Here is an 18,082-nt window from a genome sequence, read left to right on the forward strand (position 1 = left end):
AAACACGTACACCAAAAAGATAACACAAAGGAGGAAGTGATCAGCCTGCCTGGTAATTTGGAGGTAGGCAGCTGTCATGGAGAAGGAAATTTTTGAGCAAAATGACTAAGCAGGGGAAGCATATTTTTGATGGAGAAAATAATACCTAAACATACGGGGTTATGAGATGCATGTTATATCAGGATACTAGAAATAGTTGATAATTCCTGAGCATACAACTCTTTTTCTTTCTTTCTTTCTTTCTTTCTTTCTTTCTTTCTTTCTTTCTTTCTTTCTTTCTTTCTTTCTTTCTTTCTTTCTTTTTCTTTCTTTTCTTTTCTTTTCTTTTCTTTTCTTTTCTTTTCTTTTCTTTCTCTCCCTCCTTTCCTCCTTCCCTCTCTCCCTCTTCCACCCCCTCTCCCTCTCTCCCACTCCCTTCCTTCCTTCCTTCATTTTTTTTAAAGCATAATTTCAATGTTAGGAAATAAGGATGGTGAGTAGAAGGAACCAGATCATACTGTTGAAGAAGCTTATTAGACTTAAGACATCTTATCAATGAGGAGGATGAACAGCCTGAACCCTGAGAGTGATAATGATCAGGTTAAACAAAATGAAACGGTTGGACATAACGACTTCTACATTTCTTTTAAGCCTTAGAGTTTTCTGATTTTTGTTTTGGACCTTTGCCACAGATTTAGACTATTTCTCAGCTATCCTAAATCAGCTCCTTACCACACTGTATTAGGTAGGATTAGGCTTGGCTACCTATAAGATACCCCTGATAAATAAGAACATAGATCAAATATGAGAGAAGTTTATTTCTCTCATGTAAAAGCAATTTTGAAGCTAGTCTGGTGGCTTTTACAAAACCATTGGTAACCAAGGTCCTTCTCACTCTTCACTCCACAATTCCTGCAGTACAAGTGTTGTCTTCATGTTTCAAGATGACAGCTGGAGATCCATATATCATGCTTGCACTCTAGGATGGCAGCAGAGTGAAGGGAACTTAAGAAGATTTCCTGAAGGTACCTCCTATACTTTTACTTATTTCTAGATGACCAGAATTTATTTCCCTGGTCACATCTGAAATTGGAGAAAAGCTGAGGATATGACTGTACTGAGTAAAATCCTTTTTTACAATCAGAGAAAAAGTAGAAAATTAATATTGAGATAGGCAATTATCTGTCTCTGTTCCAGTCATGGAAAAATGAAGTATCTATTTACTGATTTAAGTGGAAATAAAAGTGGTAGGTTATCAAATACAGAGGGTGTATTTTTCACAGAATTTATTTTTCTAATTCTAGCCCTTAGTCCTACCTTTTTATTTAAACTGTGGCAACATGGTGCTTGAAAATCCATTTATAAGACACACAACATACATTCTCAAATGCTAAGTGCATGGTTGTAATGTATGGCCATATCATCCTTCTCTCTCTGATCCCTGACACTTTGGATAAGCTGTTTTCTTCCAAAGGATACTAGGATACTATTCTCTGACTTATGTCTGTTAATTCTTTGGGATTTTGTGTCTCTCATGCTTTGCCTAAAGAAGACCAGGTTAGTACCCCTCCTTTGTCAAAAGGGCCACATTACTTTGTTGTAATAACGTCTCCATTGTCAGTCTTCCTAACTGGAAGTCAGTGAAAACAGAGAGGAGCTATATCTGTTTTGTTCCATGCTCTAACCTTAGTGGCTAGTATAGTGCCTAGAAAATAGGTGTTCGAAAATTTCATTGAAGGAATAAATGAGTATAAAGGTAAATGACTAAAACCAGATACAAAGGCATTCAAGTTCTTATTGCTGCGAATCAGCGAGTGGTGAAGTGTGGTGTAAGATTTGGGTATGCAAAAATGTAATAATTTTTATCCAACTAAAATTAACATTGTTGTTGAGCTCCTTATTCTACTTGGATAGTTAATCTTAGGCAATTCAGGATAGACTGAGTTAAATTATGGTTTTCTCAGTAAATTCAGGATTCCCCCTTCTGAGATTACATCTCAATTGTGAAGAAGTTACATTACATCAATGCATGAAGAAGAGGGTGCACCTGGGATATTCTCTACCCAAGTTGGCATCTGGTGATGTACACTATTCTAAGTGATCCTTGGGCTCCGTGACTTTTCCACTGCAGCATCTGCCGAGGCATCTGGGTTCTCATTGGTCTAGTTGCTGTACTCCACTGGCACACCTTTCAGTCGTTAATCCCAACATTAAGACAGATATCTCTTAAGACATCTTAAGACAGATGTCTCTTAAGACATTAATAAGATGTCATTAAGATGTCTTTTAATGAGAGTGTGAGCTCTCTTTTAATGACTCCATGCCTCAGTGGGGCACAGGCAAAGTTAAGCTCTTCTTCTATTCTACAATGTGGCCAAAGGAAACTCTGTGGAGCTTTCTTAGGTGTCTCCCTGTAGACCACCCCCCCCCCCCCACCATGGCATCATCTCTACCCACTGTCATCTTGCTGAGGTAGAGCCCTCTATAAGACTTGCCTCTTGCCTAGTCTCTAGTCAGGAAGTGGGGCACTGGTCTCCTCTTCACTCAAAGCCCCAAACCTATCTGGAGTTCGTTGCCCTCACCCTCTCCCAAGAGTTTTGGCTCTGGTGATGATGGTCAGAGGGCAGGATCTCTTTTCAGAGACCCACACCATCTAACTCCATGGCTCTACCCTCATGTCTCAGACTTCTCTCTTGTATGTTTTTATCCCTTCTAAACTGTTTTGGCTAATCTCACATGCTTTCAAATTTATTGTATATGGTATAAATACCACAAACATCATGATTTTATTTGACACTCAAAAGTCAGGCTTTTAAGGCTCAAAGGTAACTTTTTGTTCATCTTTGCTGCAAGTTTCAGAAGTCTACCTTAAATCTCGGGAGCTGAGTGTGGACTCTTTTCATTTGCCCTCTTGTCCTTTCCCTGAGGCAAAGCCCAAAGGACCAAAAGAGAGGTCATGGAGCAAAGTGAAAATTTTCAGGGAAAAAAAAAATCAAAAACAAACAAAAAACTCCAGATGGGTTAATAACCCAACATATTGACAACAGGGACAGTTGATAATCACTCTCAATGCCCCAAAATGATAAAATAGTTAAATAATATTATAATAGAAAGCTATAAAATCATTAAAGATTTTAAAGTATTTTTAAGAACATAAAAATCTTTTTTTAATGAGTGAGGAGAACTGCTTATAAAAGTGACTATGTACAAAGATTAGAACTTTACAAAAATACTCAGAAAAGGGACACCTGGGTGGCTCAGTTATTTGAGCATCTAACTTTGGCTCAGGTCATGATCTCATAGTTCATGGGTTCAAGCTCTATGCTGCGTTCTGTGCTGACAGCTTAGAGCCTGAAGCCTGCTTCAAATTCTGTGTCTCCCTCTCTCTCTGTCCCTCCTCTGCTCACACGTTGTCTCTCTCTCTCAAAAATAAATAAACATTAAAAAAAAAATTTAAAAATACTCAGAAAAGTCATGAGGAAAAGGAGCATAATTTTAGTAGTGATTGAGTAGCAGGACTATGGATAATTTCTATTTTCTACATATTCCAAGTATTTTCCCTCGAAGGAACATGAATTAAATCATAAACATATATATACATACACACACACATAGATGTATATATTTACAGTTTGAAATAAATAATAAAGATTCCTATAGACCAAGCAAATAGCATCCTTTATATAATGATAACCAAATAAGACTTACTTCTGTCTAAGTGTGTTACTTGTATTTATAAAAAAGGGGAAAAGACCCAGGGGAGAAACCTGAGGGAGCAAAGTCCCCCACAAGAAAATCAAGGGAACAATAATATGCAGGAGAAGGCCAGAAGTCCATTGCCTGCAGTTGGGGCAGGGTGCTACCTTCAGATGCTTGCCTAGATGTGGGTAAATGTTGCTTTCTGTCCCTGCACAAACACATTTAAAGACACATTCTACATTATAGAGCAAGAAATTGTGGTATATAGATACCATGGAATATTATTCAGCCAGCCATAAATAATTGAAATCTTGCCATTTTGTGACAACATGGATGGACCTTGAAGGCATTAGGCTAAGTGAAATAAGTCAGACAGAGAAAGACAAATGCCATATGATTTCTCTTATATATGTAATCTAAAAAAAAACATTTTTAAAAACCAAACCAAGCTCATAGATACAGAGAACAGGTTGGTGGTTCCTAGAAGCAGAGGGTGGGAGGGATGGGGGGTGGAAACAGGTAAACTGTTTTTGGTTTTAGTTTAAGTAAAATGAATTTTAAAGAAAGAACTCCAAATATTTAAATTAGTTATTGTATTGTTCCCTAGTTGCCCCCTCTCCAAACTAGACATCCTGTGACTTGGTGTCCAGTCTCATGTCCTTCTGGTTGCTCATCTCTGAATGTGTTTCTGCTTATCCCTTGGCTTCTTTATGTGACTCTAGACTCCATATGTGTTCCAGGCAGCTCTGAGGATAGAGAAACTCCTTGTTCTTTCCCTTTAGCCTAAAACAAGGAGAGAAGAAAGAAAATGAGATGTGTGATGTTTCTGTCTACAGCATGATTCCCTGTCATGATTTTCCTCCAATCAAGGGAGGTTACTTTGGCAACAATCATGTTATGTCCCTTTAAATAACTTTCCCCTAGTTAGTGATATTTCATTTTCATAAACAAGTCCTACAATGACTTCTTAAAGTAGCCAAACCTGTTTTTCCCCTCCTATTACTTAAGAAACATATTTGAACAGATCATACAATACTTAAAAACGTATTAACATACAAACAAAACACACCATTTAAAGGCTGCATGTTAATTTCAAGATGTATTAGAACAGTGATAATAAACTTGATTCTAGTGTGGCATTGAATTCTTTTTTTTTTTTTAATTTTTTTTTTTCAACGTTTATTTATTTTTGGGACAGAGAGAGACAGAGCATGAACGGGGGAGGGGCAGAGAGAGAGGGAGACACAGAATCGGAAACAGGCTCCAGGCTCTGAGCCATCAGCCCAGAGCCCGACGCGGGGCTCGAACTCACGGACCGCGAGATCGTGACCTGGCTGAAGTCGGACGCTTAACCGACTGCGCCACCCAGGCGCCCCAAGTGTGGCATTGAATTCTTAATATCAGTAAAGTCATCTTTTTTTTTTTAACAACCATACTAATTGTTGCTGATTTCGGGATAGCTTTGCAAAGGGAAGAATTGTGACATTTCCATGTTTGAAATAACATGTAGAATCATTGCAGTTCATTGCTATGGAGGCAGTTTATCTTGTAAAGACATTTACAACTCCACTTAGATTCTCCCAAAATGATTTTTCACTTAACAGCCTCTTACCAACTTCAAACAAAAGTGTGCCATACAAAAGTACTGCAACCAATTACAATTGGTGACCTTTGCGGTAAAAATAACCCTGAAAATGTAAGAGATTGTTTTTATAGGTAGTAGAAATGCCTATTCAGGAGCCTCTAAAAAATGCTAAATTTTACTTTGGGTGTAGAAAGGTGCCTGCAAAATTATGCTTCTTGCTATTTAATATATTACCATATGAAAAGGTACTCCACAGGGTTATTGGGAAAGTGCTATCAAACAGTGTTGTAGATTTATTTAGTGCGACACGTCTCACCTTTAGATATTTTAAGATGAAGTGTTTGTCCTTTCAATTAATCAAAAATGTTGTTCCCTTCCAGTTAGCTAGGTCACTCAGGTCTCTATTCAGTCAGCAGTTTCTCCCAGTTGTTTGGCTGAATTTCCATTACTGAAGAATTAGGTCGGTAATTAAATCCAATCTCAGCAAAATTTCTTCAGGCAGTTTATTTAGGTTCTATGCAAAATGGAATCCCTTAGGGACAGGGAATTAACATGTTGTGAAGTATAATTTCAATGAAATCTGTTTAACAGTTATTCTTAAAAGAAGAGCTTGGAGACTTCCCTTGACTTGACTCAGCTTCAATGTCTTTATGCAATTTTTTCCACGTATAGTTCCCATCTTTTATAATTAGATGTGTTCCTGTATTTTCTGCTGGTTTTCTACATCAATAAGCTACTTTTGTCCATGATTTTATATAAATCAGTATGTCTCCCACTGATTCATATACACACACATACACACATATCCAAATACTTTAAAAAAATGAGACAAAACTGTAAAAGGTTTAAAAAAGTTCTTATGTATTATATATTTATGTATTTTTACTATTTATGCGTGTATGTGTATGTGTGTGTATATATATGTGTGTGTGTGTGTCAACAACATACATATTTTGATATATGTTTTCTATAGTTGTGTCTTAAATTCCTGAGTATTTTTATCTGATCTCTTCTTGCAATTGGCAGTTTAAGTGTCCTGAAATTATATACGAAGTAGGAAACTTAGGATCCAGAAATATAATGAGGGTTGCTGTTTTGAAGTTACCTCTAAGGTCATTTTATTTAGTCTATTTCTCAAGTTTCCAGCTGTACGATTTCATCATAGAATGGAATTTACAAACTGCCTCCCAGCGCTGTCAGATTCTATTATTTATAATAAACTCTTACTTGAGTTTTCAAGAAAGTTTAGAAAATGACTTCCTGGAGGTCCTTAAGGATAGTGTTTCCCGCAGAGGACTTTGGTTTGTTTTACCAGTTGGTTGATTTTCATGTCTAGAAGTATTTAGAATGATGTTCTATAGTCACAAACTCCTCTTACTGACAGATTATCTTTTGTCACAATATTTATAACCACATTGTTATGGACTGAATATTTGTGCCCCCTCCCCCAGTTCATACGTTGAAATCTAATTGCCAGTGGGCTAGTATTTGGAAGTGGGGCCTTTGGGGGGTCATGAGATTGGAACCCCTCAAGAATGATTTTATTTATTTATTTATTTATTTATTTATTTATTTATTTATTTATGAGAGAGCACAAGCGGGGGAGGGGCAGAGAGAGAGGGAGACACAGAATCCAAAGCGCAGGCTCCAGGCTCTGAGCTGTCAGACCAGAGCCCGACGCAGGGCTCAAACCCACAGAGCACAAGATCATGACCCGAGCTGAAGTCGGATGCTCAACTGACTGAGCCACCCAGCTGCCCCCCTCTGGGATGATTTTAGTGTGGTTTTAGAAGAGACCTTAGAGAGTCCCCTTGTCCCTTTTTGCACATGAAGACACGGTGAGAAAACTGCCATCTGTGAACCAGGAAGCAAGTCCACCAGACACCACATCTGTTGGCACCTTGATCTTGTACTTGCCAGCCTTCAGAACTGTGGGAAATAAATTTCTGTTTATAAGCCACCTAGTCTGTGATATTTTGTTGTAGCAGCCTAAACGGACTAAGGCACACATTGATGATTTATGGATGAAAGAAAAAATATATACACATATAGATGTATATACTTAGTACATATATGCAGATATGGATCTCAAACACAAAATTAGGTGATTAAGAAATGATTATTTTTATTGTTCTGTAAATGAGTTTAATTTCTGTTCAGAGTCCTCAGTCTGCTAGGTAGCAGGTGTTAAGTCTTCATCAATTTAGCACCCTTTCCCTCCTCAACCCAAGGCCATGTTCATGAAAAGAGAGAGTGGGTTGAGGGAAGGCAGAGTAGCTTTATGATATTCAGGCATTGAAAAGGCCATATGCTACATGGGTCTTTGTGACTGACCACTCCGACATCAGCTGAGACATTCTCATTCCTGTTGGTCTTGAGTTATTTCACCCAGGTAATTCCTGTGTCTTCCATTCCAAACATAAGCATGTTCTCAGCCACTGAGGGGTTGTCAGTGCTGAGTCACCTCTTCCATGCTGTTTGCTGCTCTGAAATACTGTTTCTGGTGCAATGAAGTCATTCATTCTCTTGTCTGACATTGAATGTGCACCCAGGCCCTCTCTGAGACCATGTAAGGCTCTTCTGGATTTCCCACTCCACTGCTATATCTACTCCGTTCTTCCATGTATGCTGAGGTTAGGAACACCAGGATCTTGGCAATTTTCAGGGTTCTACTGGGCATAGAGCACAGATTCCTTTTGCTCTGTGCCTCCTAAACATCTATCTGGAGGTTTTTTAGTTTTTTTCCCCCTCCTCATCCTTATAATTTAGGAAAGGAGATGGCTAAGCATAGGATACCTTCTCAAGGATATCATTGTTGCATCCTCTCTCTCTGTTTCTGTTATTATATCTATCCTCCAGTTCTTGGGTTCTTTACCTGATCCAGTTGAGAAAGGAGGGTTGGGAGTGACAAGATGGAGGGAATAGCATGACTAGAGATGATGAAGTGAATTCGTGAAGGGTGAATATCAGAAATAGTAGACACTTGAGATTACCTTGGGGAGTATGGTTGGAGGTCAAGGGGTGAACTGGAGATCTGCTTAGAGACTGATAGGGCTGGGAAAAGACTGTAGATTACTGATAACTTGACCTTTTATACTATATAGATTTTTTTTTTCTTCAAGGCAATGGGAACCTTTTGAAAATATTTTAGCAGAAAATGGTACAAAAATGGTATGGATCCTAGAGACTGGAGATATTTGAAAGGAACTGGCATAGATGATGTGAGTGAGGGAGAACAACTGAACTATGATTCCCAGAACCTAAATTGGGTGATGGTGAACTTGTTTTATAGGAAGAAGGGGAGTTCGGTCTTGTTGCAGTGGCAACTTTGGGGGTGTCTGTTGTGCAGCTGGAAATGTGGGAATGGAGTTCACAAGAGAGAGAAAACCTAGGCATGTAGCTATGGTTGAAAAAAAAAATGAATAATTGATTGTGGTTGGAACTATGGGAAGCGAAGAGAGAAGATAGAGAAGATAAAAGATTATCTTAGAATCGTGAGGAATGGCCAGAAACTGAGGGAGAAAGTCAAAACCAGGAACATGAAATGACACAGGATAGAAGGAGAAGGATAGAAGGTTAGAAGGAGAAGGGTTTCCAAATAGGACAGTGATTACAAGCATCAAATGTTTCAGGAGAGTTTTACAGGAATATGGTGCTTTTGCTGTTCAGAGTAATCCTCTCAACTCAGAACACCTGGAAAGCCTGTAAAATATGCAAAAATATTTCTATAAGCATTGTTGAATTTCAGAGTAAGGCAACTTTATTTCACAGTACGTTGAGAGAGTTGCCCTGGAAGAAGTACTTTTTCTCCTTGACTTACTCACCCTAGTGATGTCTTTAGACTTGAAACCAAAGTGTGTGTTGAATGTGGGTGATGGAGGAGTGGGTGCTTGGGAAATTACAAAAGTAAACACAGGAGGAGAAGGTGACGTAAGGAAAGAATTAAACATCTTTGCTAGCTAATTCACGTCAGCAAAATCTACAGGGGAATGACTTCTGAGGAAGCTGTATCAAGGAGGGAAGAACAGAATCACAGAGTCGACTGAATTTATCAGTGCAGGCATATGCCCCATGGATTCTGGGTCCTGTGTGCTGGACCAAGCGGCTGGAAGTAGTCCTTAATGTTGATTTGGCTAGTTGAGTGAAAACTGGGTTTCACGGAGATCTAGAGTAAATAAACGTGATCTGTCAGAAAATAGTGCAAGGTAGCCTGTGTCTACAAAGACAGGAGTCCTTGATTACATTCATCAAGTGTGACTCCTATAGCTATGCCTTCCAAGAGGCCTCAGAAGAAACTGTCTTAACCAAGGCCTTGAGTAAAGCAGTGATGAGGTGAGCAGCTTTGAGAAGCAGTCCAGGGGTTCTATTCTGGAAGCTGCGATGGCAGTGGGAAGTGCTGCAGGAAAATGGACTCATAAACTCAGTGGGGATGGGAAGCACCCAGATGCCCAGGCCAGGTAATGGTGTTTATTGACAGAGGCAAAGTGGTGTGGTTACCTTCACAGGCAGCTGGGATAATGGCTGACTAGAAGAGTGTGACTCATACAGATTTTGGAGGTGGATAATTGATCATGGGATACCTGATTGGAAGCTCTCTGTGGTCCCTGATGTATTTAAGTAAAAAATAAAAATATCTGTAGGTGTGGTGAAAAAAGGCCTGATGAGCTTCTATGATAGAGTAGTGTCTCCTCACCCAATGCCCAGCCCTGAGCCACATCACAGACCTGGAGCCCCTGAAGAAAGGTGGCTCTGGGACCCCTCCTAAAGGACATACTAGAGGGGCGCCCGGGTGGCTCAGTTGGTTGAGCGTGCAACTTCGGCTCAGGTCATGATCTCACTGTTTGTGGGTTCGAGCCCCACATCGGGCTCTGTGCTGACAGCTCAGAGCTGGAGCCTGCTTCAGATTCTGTGTCTTCCTCTCTCTCTGCCCCTCACCCACTCGTGCTCTATCTCAAAAATAAATAAACGTTAAAAAAAATTTTAAAAAAGGACATATTAGAAAGTCACAAACAAGTGTGTACTCTTTACATACTTTAGGCACCACTTGTTCTTTAAGGGCTCATAGCCATTTACCATTGTAAATGTGTAATACCGAGTTACTTTGGGGAGGATTTCACAATGGTTCTAATTCAGGCTAGTTTCTGGTGACCCCAAATTCCACTAAGGTCTACCAAGAAGAATGGGGTTTGAAAAAGCGAGATAATAGAGTTTTGACTCAGATCCACCTTATCACAGGTTCAGTGTGTTTGTATACATGGTTATTTACCTAGTTCCTATAAATTTAGATGTATATGTATGTATATATAAATAAATATAAGATAAGTATACATATTACATAGAATAGTATCCCGAGTGATTGGCATATATCTTCATTAGTTTTCTGATCCATTAAGTAAAGACTGTATGGTAGGAAGGGCCAAGTGGAAGTTAAGCTACGGTATGAGAAACAAGGCAATGGTTGATGTGCATGGAATTCACTAAATTTATATCTTTATGACTAGAAGCAGTTAGCTTTATGAAATGGTGCAATGGACTATGAGGTACTCAATTTTAGTGCCAATGCCTAGTGAAGTTGGATACTGTCTTACAAAATTCAGAATGTGCTCTGAACCGACAACTGAAATATGGTGTTCTTTCTCCCATAGCCAGAATGTGCATGTCCAAGAATAATGAACTGGAAGTAAGGTGGATCCTTTACCTAGTATGACTAATGACCCACTTATAAACCTTGTTTTCTGTTCTGTGACTCTGGATTCTGTTAGTTTACTAATTATCGTACCCCAAGGAGAAATACTTCTTTCAGAGGAAATAGCAATAGTTTTCAACTGAACTGGAAACTAACATTAACCATTTCAGACCACTCATTCTTTTGGGAAAACAGAGGAAAAGGAGGATCATGGTGGTAAACTGGGGTGATGCATCCTGACTATTGAGAAGAAATACAGTTTCACTTACTGAAAAGAGACAGAGATGAGTACAGGTAATTCCCTGGGAAGCATCCTGTTACCACTTTATCAAGTTAAACGAGTTACTGAAACACTACAAATACCCCTTATAGGCTAACCCACAGGACTGAGATACCCCAGGTGAGAAAGAAGGTTTGTATCATCCATGTGGCTAAAGACCCCATACCAGTTACAATGCTGGCTAAAGACGATGGGTAAACAAAATGTGTGATAGAGGGAGAAATCATAACTATCAACTATATATCCTGTGACACTGTTTCCCTCCTTGCCGTGTCATATATAGATTTGTGTATTTTAACTATTTTTTTCCTTTCCTACCTCTTTCCCACACCATTTCTAAATAAATTTTGTTGAATAACTTTACTTTTTACTTTACTTTTTAATAATTTACTTTTTAATAATTTTTGTTGAATAACTTTGGGTTATTTGCAGCAGAATATTAAGTAGGCATTCAACAGAAATGGAGGAAAAAAGATTACTCCGAGATCTCAGACTTTGATCTAGAGGCAGAACTAGCAAGGCTGAAGGTTACCTTCCTTTGTTGGGAGGGGCTGAAAATATCTTGATTAAAGAGCATTTCATGATGAAGCAGGAGTATTTGCGAGTGAGGACTGTATGTAGAAATCCGGTAAGAAGAGCACTGACTGGACTGTGCTGGACATCTGCTATTGCTTGGCTACCTGGCATCCCAACACCCTTCCGTTTGTGGGAAATCCTGCAAAATTCGAACCTTGGTGGAACGCAGGCCTCATTTCCCATTATAGAAGCTAAAATGGCCAGACATTCCTGCCTGGCCCCCAGTGCTGGGATAAGCCTCCATTACCTAGGCTTGAGGAGCATTCTAGCGTTCCTGGGGTAGTGGCACTAAATCACAAAGCTAGTGAAAAAGTAGTAGCACCACTTCCTGGTGCTAGCTTGGGGATTGGTGGAGCTCAGCAATGGCAGTGGTCAGTGTCAAAATTCTGGAGGCAAGGCCATGAAGTGTCCGGTGGTGGCAACATTGAGCTGTTGGTGGTGGTGGTAATTGGTGGTCACATCCCGACTTGGTGTTCCTGGGTCACTGTACTGTGGCCCTGCCTGTTTTCTTAGCCTGGGCCCTCTAGCCTTCCTGTTGATTGAGTTAGCAACACAATATTCTTTTAATAAATGCCTTGCTGCTTCATTAGGTTAGTGATATTTGGTCTCCATTGTTTGCAACCAAGAGCCTTGACCTTTACAAGACTGATTCATGGGTAACATTTGATTTCTGTCTAGGGACAGTGAACCACAAAAAAAATCGAGGGCTACATGAAAAATGCTGCAGATTTTTTTTTTATGATTGTTGTTCTTTTTACTCATCTACTTTTTTATATAACAAAGTAAAAAGTAGAAAAAAAATGTGGAATAATTTCCACTAATTAATAGAAAATTAAACTCTTTTCAGGGAGGTGAGTGTTTCTCTGCAGAGAAGGATACTATTGAATTTCTCTTATGCCTTGTGCCTGCAGAGTTCTGCCTTTGTGTCTCCAGTGTGGGTTATTTGCCCTTCTCATCTTCATGTGGTTCCACCGCTGGATGGAACTGGCCTGCAGGTGCAGGATAAGGTGAAGTGAGTGCTTCAGATCCTACAAGTAAAGGGAAGAGAAAGAAAAGAATTTCATTATCATCCGGCCTTCAGGAGGAGTATCACAAAGGTCAGACCTTTCTGCACTGTGAAGGTTAATCTCCTAGCATGTCTCTTATATCTTAATCTCCTAAATAATTTGTATCATCTTTTTAATGTCACATTCTAAAAGGCCCCCCTTTTATTGTTTAAGCTTTCAGAGGCTCCAGATTCCTCAAGATGGTCGGTACAGAAACCCTTCCCCCCCGCCCCCCCCCCCCCCCCCCCCCCCCCCGCCGCAAAAGTCTGAGAGAAAGAAATACAAAAATCTAACTCTCTCTTTTCCTGATGTTTGCTAGCTTCACAAAGGGAAGGAGTGAGTCTTTGTTAAGTTGACAAAATACAGTGAGTGTTCTCATGAACTCTCAGAATTGCCAAGTTCCTGGGATCTGGTTCTTAAATGTATATACTCAGAATATTTTGGTTTCTATTTTGATTTTGGTGAAAATGTTCTCAAAGGATCTGTCTGATTAAAAGCAATTAACAGCTCAGTCTCAGACAAAAAAGGCCCTGTCCTTTGTATAGGGCCAGTGAAGGGCAAAAAGCATCACCTGGCTGTCCTCCTTAGCTTACTTCCAGCACCAAGTGCCTGGGTGGGTGGGCTTATTTATTCTGAAGATGATGAAATAGATAAATCCCAGATAAAATAATGGGATTCCTTTAATCCATTTATTTTCTTTTGTGTGTCTAGAATAGGGAGTGCTACAAGGAGGAATCTATTTTGTTGGAAATTCTAAGACACATGACATCTTAAAGATGGCAAGATAAGAAATAGCTGACATCATGTTTCTAAATATACAACACTGTGCAACAGCTACCTCGAGCAAAAGCAGAAAGGTTGAGGAGGCAAAATAATGACTTTTAGTTGCTGGAAGGCATCCATGTTCAACAGTCTGTCAGGAAGAGACAGGTGGGGTGGGCTCACCACCTGGGGTGAAGGCTGGTACAGGGCTTTTATTGAAATTACTGCACAGGAGCAGAGAAGGTAAACACTCAGTGGGTGTAGTAGAACTGCCAGACCATATGTTTGGCCAGAACTAAGCAACTCCTTCTCCGAAATAAAACTACCTAAGGCAAGCACCGTGTGTTTTAAAAAGTCCTGTGTACTAGGCAAATACATCCCAGGATTTAGAAATAAATTTTGTGTGCCGCTGTATCTTTAGTACTAATGTCTGGGGTTTGTGAGCTGGCTATATCATCATTTGAGTTATGGTATGGAAGGGAGAATGTAAACTAAATTTTAGAATATAGTCTGCATTGTTCCCATTAAAGTCTCTCAGGGCTGGAAGGGACTAACTCATTAACCAGAGTTAAACCCTGTGGTGTATGGATAGTCCTGAAAGGTAATGTGACTCATTTAGGGTCCCATGGCTAGTGGTGCCAATCTTTTTTTTTTTTTTCTTTTTTTTTTTTTTTGAGAGAGGGGGCCCAAGTAAGCAAGTGGGGAGAGAGAGAGAGAGACAGAGAGAGAGAGAGAGAGAGAGAAAGAGAGAAAGAGAAAGCTGGGCTCACCTGGGGCTCATATTTTACCTGAAGCAAGGATCATGCTCACCCAAGGTGGGGCTTATGCTCACCCTAAGTGGGACTTAAGCTCACTGGATGTGGGACTCGAACTCACAACTGTGAGGTCATGACCTGAGCCATAGTCAGATGCTTAATGACTGAGCCACACAGGCACCTTGTAGTGCCAATCTTATAACAGGAGCCAAAGTCTTTCTGACCCTCAGTCCTTTGCTCTTTTTACTAGAGAACACAGCTTCCCACTTATATCACTATAACAAATTACCACAAACTCAGTGGCTTAAAACAGCACAGTTATTATCTTGCTGTTCTGGAGGTTGGTAGTCTAAAACCAGTTTCACTGGCTGGGTCATGCTGGAGGCCTGAGGGAAAATCTGTTTCTGTGTCTTTTCCAGCTTCCAGAGGCCACCAGCACTCCTTGGCTTGGGGCCTCTTCCTTGGATCTCTCCACCTTCTTGCTTTTACTGCCCCATCTTCCATTACTGCCCCTGACCCTCCTACCTCCCTCTTGTAAGGACACTTGCAATTACAAAGGTCCCAGCCAGATAATCCAGAATAATCTCCCATACCCAGATACCTAATTTAGTCATACCTATAAAGTTCAATTTATCATGTAAGGGGCTGTATTTACAGATTCCAGGGATGAGGATGTAGACATCTTTGGGGGGCACTATTCTGCCTGTACTCCATCCTACCTCTCGTTATCCCCCTCTCCTGTCTCCTGAAACCAAACAATGTAGAAGGCATAAGAGATTTCTGGGGTCAAAACTATACAGTAAGACTCATGGAACAGTGGGGTGGTTCTCTTCACTTGACACAGCATTTTTGCCTCTGTCCATTTCCCTGACCCACAGATAAATGAAAGGCCAGCATCACCCCTATTTTACAGATTAGCAAAGGGGAAGGTTAACTTTGTTGCATTAGACTCTGGTCTTGAAGGCCTACCCTGCCTGCATCAATTAATATTGAACTGTACTCAGACTTACAGCAGTATTCAAAGCCCTGATGTTCCTGATTTTTTTTGTTAACATTCAGAGCAGGTGGTTTCATTTGTTGTCTAAATCATTTTTTTTTCTTTTATCTCTATGGCAAGAGATAAGAGAACATTTGCCTAATATCTGTTTGTTTGACTTCATGTCCTTGGGCTGTGCCAATGGGCAGAGTGTGTGGTAAAGAAAGCTTATCCATAATCTTAAACATATTATGCAAGTGGCTGAATCAGAACAGGGAGGTGCCTGTTACCCAAGGCAATGGAGTGAGGAAGCTGTGGGAGAGAAGGAGGCCCCATTAGCAAGAGAAGGTTGTCACCTTGGAGAGTTCAGTCATTTCTGTGCTTTCCACAGACAGATTAAGCTCATCACTCTCTGAATTTCTTTATTGGAGAATGATTGGGGAGAGAATAAAAATATTTACAAGTTATATGAACTTTACCAATCTCCAAATATTCGGAACACCTGGCATTATATTTTATTAAAAACAAATATAGTAGGCACTCAATAAATGTTTGCAGAGTGCTGAATGAATGAATCTCATCATTGGTTGATTGATTCTGCATGAAAAATAAATGAAGAATGTTTTCATTTGAGCTTGTTGGCTTCCTCTACATTTATTGATGACTTAAAGAGTCATTTAATTTTTAAAGTTGAGCTAAACAAATGTAGGCCCATGGTCAGAAATGTGCCAGATTTGGTATGCTTAGGAGACCAAATTAAGGGAAAATATTTTGCTGGGCTTTGGTAGGGCCTTCACGAGTATTTGAAAATAGTCACAAAATTCCTTCTATCAATCCAGAGTCTTAGTGACCAACTCCTTATACCCAGGCTTCTTCCATTGGGGTGGGGGGTGGGGTGAGGGAGGACAGTGGTCACTGGAACTAAAAAATGTTTGAGCACCCATCGTGTCCCAGGCCTTTTAAGACATGTTCTTTCATTAAACTCTCTCAACAGATCTGTGGAATGGATGTTGCTTCCATTTTACAGATTAGGAAACCTTGAAGGAGGTTAAGTGACCTTTGATAAACTTGGAAAATCCAAGTATTCCGATGCCTTTGTTTTTCAGTGCCAAATCCAGTGCTCTTTTGACTTGACTTTGGCTTATTTTTATGCCAAAAAATTCAATTAAGTGAAAAGACTAAGAGAATATCCACACGGAGTGTCTGAAAGGAAGTGAAGTCATACATTTCACACATCTTCAAAAGAAGGTTTTATGGTGACAAACTGGCAGAAGGAGGACTTGACTTTCAGTTTTGCAAAGGGCCACAAAAGCAGGAGCGCTACACTCAGGCACCTAGAATCTCAAGTCCACGTTTACTCACTAGAGACTTCAAATGGCCCCCTCAGCCCCACCTTTGTTTGCCCTCCTCATCTTTAAGACAGAATGGCGGTGCTTGGGACAGTAAGTAGAGTAACCCATATGAATCCAGTTTATGGCTCGCAGGAAGTGCTTCAGTCAGTGTGAGTGGTAATTATTTGGGGGAAGTCAAAGCCTTGTTCAGTTTTTTATTCGTTTTAATTAGAACCAGTCTTCCTCGAAGCCTCATTTCTCTTTAAATCGTCAAGGATTCTGAAGTTGTAGGTTATTATTTGGGGGATGATTACACATTTTCAAAACATCCCATTTTGGGCATTGCTTTAATTTGTGTGCCACCACTCTCTTTCATACATTCCATCATTCCATTCCATGGCACACTGACTAATCATTGTTAAATTATTAACAAACCCAACTGAGGTTTAGCAGCCAGCTGGTTTGGGTTCTGGCCTAGCAGTGCCACTTGCTAGCTGGGTATTTTCTTTCTAAATGTGGGCTCTTTCCTTCCATCTGAGGTGCTGTGGTTCTAGAAAGGTCGTGAGTCTGACTGAGAATGACTCAGTCCATGAGGACATATGTGCTCAGAAAATGTCCTTCCAGAAGGCAAAACTGAATAAAATCTTTTGCTTTAAAAATGGAAGTAGGCAAGGGGACTGGTTTGTCTGTCGTGAGTGTACTTTCGCTGCTATTTACAGCTGTACTTCCAGGTCTATTCCCTTCCAAATATTTCTCCTGTTTTGTGTCAACTAATGGTAGAAAACACGGACCTTCCAGGTGGTATATCGCTTTTACTTTCATTTGCTTCAGTGCATGGAGCAAGGATTGCGAGGGCCCACCTGTGCTTTTGTTATTGAAAACACAGCAGGGTGTTAGGACTTCAACAGAGTCTTCCAAAAGGCCACAAGATGGGGATGTTACTCTACAAACTTAGATCTTTTAACTTTTTCTACAAATAATTATTGAGTGCCTACTATGTGCTTGGCATTGTGCCAGGCCCTGGGGCTATAGTGATGAATCAAACAGACCTGGCTCAATGGAGTTTTCAGTATTATATAGAAGGTAGATGTTTGAAGTGTATTTAGCAGTCTACTTAGTGCCGTGGTGACAGAAATGCAAGGGGCCATAGGCAGGCATGGTAGGGACCCAAAATGCAATTTGAGAAGGGCCTGGACAGAGCTCTTGGAAGACTCCCTGGAGAAAGTAGTGTCTGCACTGAGACGTGCAGAATGACTAAGCACTAGCTAGGAGAAGAGTTCTAATCTAGACAGAAGAATGACATGCCCAGAGGCCTAGCAGAGACGGTGAACTTGGTTCTTTGAAGCAACTGAAAAATGTTAAATTATAATCGAAGTGTAAAAGTAATGTTTACAGACAAGTCTAGGC

At 40.1% G+C, this 18,082-nt stretch overlaps 1 long non-coding RNA gene across 1 annotated transcript in view; it reads left to right on the forward strand.

Moving 5' to 3' along the window:
- Positions 1-897: 897 nt before the first annotated feature.
- The window catches only part of LOC123595872, a 200,950-nt gene continuing 183,765 nt past the window's right edge, over positions 898-18,082 (forward strand). The window contains exon 1 of the long non-coding RNA XR_006711414.1: positions 898-1,004. This is a non-coding gene — a long non-coding RNA (uncharacterized LOC123595872). The remainder of the gene's footprint in view (positions 1,005-18,082) is intronic.

This window comes from Leopardus geoffroyi, chromosome A1 (genome assembly GCF_018350155.1).
Source record: "Leopardus geoffroyi isolate Oge1 chromosome A1, O.geoffroyi_Oge1_pat1.0, whole genome shotgun sequence".
NCBI lineage: Eukaryota > Metazoa > Chordata > Mammalia > Carnivora > Felidae > Leopardus > Leopardus geoffroyi.